The sequence below is a fragment of the Bombina bombina genome, chromosome 2, assembly GCF_027579735.1.
Source record: "Bombina bombina isolate aBomBom1 chromosome 2, aBomBom1.pri, whole genome shotgun sequence".
Classification (NCBI taxonomy): Eukaryota; Metazoa; Chordata; class Amphibia; order Anura; family Bombinatoridae; genus Bombina; species Bombina bombina.
The window spans coordinates 626,816,806-626,822,941 of NC_069500.1; positions in this window are offsets into that span (position 1 = coordinate 626,816,806).

Consider the following 6,136-nt stretch of genomic DNA (forward strand, 5'->3'; position numbering starts at 1 on the left):
ATGGGAGCCATCATGTTGAAATCTTTCTTTCAATACATTCCAGTGACAATGTGTCTGCATATGTGCAGTAACTCGGCTTCAGGTACCTGCAGTGTAACCTAAGTTCCATTATGCAGCACCCATGAATAGTTGTATGAAATGTATTTAGTGTTCAGAGTCCCTTTAATTAAATCATTTCATTGCTGTTTAGGCTTTTTCAAACCCCTGTGCTAAGCCAATTTTAAGTAGTTTTTTTATTTTTATTTAAATTTAAACACTATTGTAAATCATATTTCTAAATTGCCATCAAGAGAGGCCCATACAGGCTTTTGGGGGTTATAATATTAACTAGTGATGCCTATTGTGCCACGAGAGAAATAAAAGTACTTTTTTTTGCAAGGTAATTACTGTTTCATGCCATCACCTGGCTATACAGACAAAATTCATATATTTATTTAAAACGTTTCCACTTTAAAATAAATGCTAGCGTTGGGTAGCACGTGTATTACAAGTTTAAAGTCAAACGTTTTTGCACAAGCCCTAACCCGACATACGTGAAAAGCCGGCTAGAATATCGCAACCGGGTTAACATATTACCCATAGAGGTCAATAAAGCACCAAAAGTGGAAAAAACTTAACATCCTACTCGCGTGCAAACCCGATTGCATTTTCTCATGTGTGAAAACCCGTATTTCTCTCTATATATAATGGTATTTTGGTAAAATATATATCTATCTATCTATATTTATATATATATATATATATAAAAATGTAGCAAACGATAATAACATTAAAAAAGACGTAAAGATATGAAATAGGGCAAATAAATCTAGCTGAGCAAATGACCCTAATCTATATTTAATCTATTTAATTATTGATAACTCTCTTGTTATTCTGCTATCATAATGTATCCGTAACGATTTGTATATAATAATACAGTGTTTTTAATTTAAGTTGTATAGTGAGGACTAAATGTAAAAAATTTACAATACACCTTTAAGAAATGAGCCTATTTAGTTGGAGGAAGTTGGTGCACCTGTTAGCAGTGAATAAGTCCCTACGGGCACGAAACATGTCTGCTGCATAGGAGCCCAGCTGTCCTCACTATTGTGTATGTCCGTTAGAGCGGTATCTAGCTGTTGACAATTTTTTCTGGTTTTAAAGATGGAACAATAAATTTTGGATTTTTATACTTAGAAGAGTGCCTGGACATCCTTTGTTTATCTATACCTTTTTTGGCGTCTTGGATTGAAACGCTGTCTGTGGAGCACTCATCCTGTGTGACATCATCCCCATGCTCCAGTGTGCTGCGAAGGAACAGTACAGGGTAAGGCAGAGCGAGAGAGAGAGCGTAAATTGCAAATGCATTCATGTATTCACATTTACTTTCAACTTGTAAAAAGAGCACTTCTTCCTAACAGCCACAATAAACTCGATATCGCTTGAACAAAACAGCAAACCACTCGTAATCTGGCCCTAAATTTTTAAGGGTTATATTTATCTGTAGTCCTCTGTTATATTAAAGTGTGTAGACAGGTGTCAGGTAAGGAGAAGCCATGTGATATATAATGCCGTGTAGGGTAGTAGGCATAGAGTGATAAAATAAGTTGTCTCAATAGTGTTGCACAGTTTGGAGAATGTGTAATCTCCCCCCATTTATAAACTAAAAATATGCTAAGCAAGGGCTTAAGATACCTGGCTCTTCATGTGCTGGAACTTTAATTCAGAGGACATACAAAAAAAAAATCTAGTTTTACTGGGGCTTTTTTGGATCTATTAGCCTACTGCCCACAATCACTGCTGCAGCAAGGATCAAAAATGAAAATTTACCTCAAAAAATGCCTTCTACTTGTGAAACTTGTGAAAAACTTGTGAAAAACTTGTGAAACTTTTGTTTTAGCAAAAGTAAAAAATAAAAAATGAAACCTCCGTATATCTAAATATATTGTTTTCTATTCCAGCAGCCTTAACACAGTAGTCAGCAGGTTAAAGGGACAGGAAACACAGAAATGTAAGCCTCAGCGCTGAGAATAAGAGGCACACAAAACAGCTCTATAGAAAAAAAGGAATCCCTCAATCCTTATTCAACTTAAAATAAAGTAAAGGGTAAATTACAATGTCTGCAGTAAACTGCAGGCAAGTAATTATATACAGCTGCGCTGTCAAAAAGACAGCTAAATGTGTGTAGCAAACATGCTAATATATAGACCCAAATGGGTTAAATTCATATGCACGCATTTAATATATAAAATCGTCAATTTTAAAACGTTAAAACATTACTTCAAATATGCAAAATGTGCACCAAAAAAAACAACAAAAATACAGCCTAAACAAATACAATCTAAAAATTCATACAATCCTAAAATTCATACAGTTTAAAAATACTTGTCATAGGAATAGATTTTGCAAGCAAATTGTAGCTCAATGATGCAAACGTTGGTTAGCTGAATATGTCTTTTTGTCTGCAAAAATTGTCTCTTAATAAGCAAAAAGAGGTCGTGTCTTGATTAATGGTTGTCAAGGCTTAGCTCATACAGCAGACAAAACAATAGTATAGGCTGGAAAGCTGCAGGGTTGCAAAGCTGTAAAGTATGGACGAGAAAAAAGGACAGAAAGATCCTTTAAAGCAGAGGTATAATTCCAAGGGCAAGGTGTACGCTTATACTTACACCGGTTGCCATTAGTAGTTGTTCTCCAGAAGTTATTCCTCCTCCGGGTGTTGTTTGTCTCTCTCAGGTGTCACCTAAACTCTTGTGGAAGGACTGAAATGAGTTCAATCGAGTTCCATGAACTTCCACAGCGTCAGAGTTACAGAGTTACCGGACTACGGAAGCCCAAGAGGATCACAATAAAGAGCAACGCGTTTCAGCTGCGAACAGCCTTTCTCAAGCTCAATACTGATTACAGACTGCTTATTTATGTGCACCTCTTAAAGAGATATTACAGTTAAATTGATATAATACATATCAAATAATATACAAAACATAGAGGCATCAATGTCAGTATCTGAATCTACTTATCTAACAGGTAATATATTACGGAACTTTTTATAAGTAAGATCTGGTCTAAAAATGATAGTTACCAAAATACAATAAAACACAATAAAATAACTAATAGCTAAAATTTTATACATTATACAATTTTTAAATTCTTTTAATTTTAGGAATGGAATGGAGGGCAATCAAATTGACTATAACTTGTAGTCTAAACTATGATTAGGAATTTTGTTATTGACTTTAGTTAATTTAATAGGACAGTTTGAAATTGTAATTTTTTTAAAAATTTTAAATATTACATTTTAAAGGTATAGTTGATTTATAGGGTAAGAATTATATTAATTATTTCATTAATTTGATATATAATAATAAGCTCATAATGTAAAATATACTACTAGATAAAACAAACTCACAATAGATATGGCTCTAAGAAGCAAAGAGTACAGATTAAAATAGAAATATCCAGTGGTTACTATTTTAGATGGCAATTTAAGTCTAATTCTAAATTTAAGCCCCGAGGGGTCAGGGAACCTAACTGGAATATCCATTTTCCTTCCTTTTTTAAAATGTCATTATGGAGGTCGCTTCCCCTCCAGTGGTTTGAAATTGTATCTATTCCCATGATCTTAAAATGTTTTAAATTTGCATTGTTTAACATCCTCAAAAGGATTAACACATAGTTAGTCACCTCAAGTGCAACAAAGTACTACTGGGAGCTAGCTGAGCACATCTGGTGAGCCAATCACAAAAGTCAAATGTGTGAAGCCACCAATTACCAGTGGTGCATTGCTGTTGCTGAGGATATATATACTGTATATTCTTTTCAACAAAGGTACCCAAAAGAACAAACAAATTTTCATACTAGAAGAGAATTTAAGAAATACATGCATCTGATTAATAAAAAAAAAAAATACTCTCCTATTACTTTGAACAATCAGTTTGGCTAAATTATACTAGTATTAGTATTTAATGAGCTTGCAATACAAACTGTAAATGGGTTTGGCTGTGCTACAAAGTGTCCCTGGAGGGTTTTTTTTTCTTCAAATGTTGGCACCTATGACCTGTGCCCAGTAACCTATAGTTTGTCCAGAATGTCGGTGGACAGCTGACAACGATAGTTCTCACCTACCCATACAGTAAATATCAAAAACTATGAATAAAGTAAAGTTTTGCCTTTCAGATTTCAGAAGAAATGTAAGTCTTCAGAATTACTTTGACCAAATCATTACATAAAAAAAAACTGAAAATGAAATCTGAATCAGTCATAAACCATTGTCTAACTAATCATAGAAACTGTGGCAGGTTTAAAGAGAATGCTTCAATTAAATTACAAAAAAAAACCCATTAATAAATTCAATTTACATTTTTAAATTAAGGTAATGTAATATTAATGCATTTCCAAGTTAAAAATAAGAAGCACATAACTCATTTTATTAACTGAGGCTATTTGTGAGTTTTAATATATCTTCCTATTACATAGTTAAAAAGTCTCTCTGTTTGCCTTGCAGCTTCTATAGACATTCTAATGAAGACACTAAATACATTATGTGCTGTTTTTTCTTGCAAGGAAAATCTGTTTGTGTTTGTGGTGTTTGTTGTTAAAAGCTTGTTCATCCATTTTGCTGACTTAAGCAACCTAACTGCATTTTTGTTCAAAGCACTGTATTTAAAACCCATTTGCAAAATGATCTCTATTCATTGAAATGTTTCATTTGTAGGTTATCTTTCCTAGTTGCACTAAAAGCAGCCTGCAGATGGTTGTCTGCATGTAACCTCAATACAGAATGGCACTTCATCATTTTGTTTTTCTTCACTAAAGGAAAATGATATGCAGACCCATAAAAGCTTTTGGATAAGGTCAGAATAATTTATTGAATGTTAAATGAATACATAAATAAAGTACATATTTATTTAGCACCATTAAAAAAAAAAAAAAAACAGCAACTTAGTATTATTCTGTTTTATCCAGTTATGATATTATCTCTATGTATATCTGTGTCTATGTGTTTTTACGGGAGAGCATGTGTGTTTGTGTGTGTAAGTGCATATTTGTATATGTGTGTTGGAGTGTATGTGAGCATGCAATTATATAGCACATAATCGTTTTGAAAATGTAAATTTGTAACAAAAATATGGACATTTGTTTTCACAAAACAAATATCTAACAAATGCAAATCCTTTAAATTACCTTTAAGGTTTAAATACATACCTCTAGCCAGAGATGTGCAGTCACGTAAGACACTGCCTAATCTGTAATATAAAGAGAAAAACAAGTTTAAATTAAATAAATAAATAAATAAATAAATAAAAAATACTTGAAATTCATGGAGAGAGGCAGCAACCCGCTCAGTCCTCTCCATTGTGTAATAGCTCCAGTGCTGTCCAACTCTGTGAGTCACACAGTCACATTTTTATCTTTTAATCAATTAAATTAGAACTCAATTGAGGCAGCTCTCATAGCTGCCTCATGGGGGGCTGACGACAGAGGAGAGTCTGGACATATGATTGGAGAAGCATTCTCTTGGCCGACCCACATTGTGAAGAACCTGGACTCGAGCTGTCTGTTTCAGCGTTTCCCTGCTACTCCCAGCCAGCAGCGCCGCTATTGATGTTCACTCGCCTGGCCCTTGCCTTGGCTTCAGCCTGACAGCCTCCAGAGTTAGGACCAAAGAAACTTCACCACATTGGAGTGGACTGTGCCTTGTCACTGTGGTGTGTGGTGAGAAACTACACGCTGGTGGCTGTTATAGGTAAGTAAGGGGCTCCCTCCTCTCCCAGACCCAGTGCTCTTATTGACTCACTGGCAGTTCCAGTTCTCCAGACCTCAGGCAGCAGGCTGTTATGGTCACCCACCCGGTCTCTCAAGCACAAATATGCCAGTGCCAATCAGCCACTAGTTCCCCTTCTCTCTCTCTTACTAGCATTACCAGTGATTAGTCCAAGGCCAGGCTGCAGGTCCATTATGTTATTATCTGATCATAGGCTGTGTGTATTCACTCACCTATTTGGTGCAATGTATAATTATCTGGTCATAAGCTGTGTATATTGATTCATGTATTTTGCTTGTTAGTATATGGCTATAGGCTATATCAGTGATTTTCAACCTTTTTTTTGCCGTGGCACACTTTTTTACATTAAAAAATCCTGCGGCACACCACCAT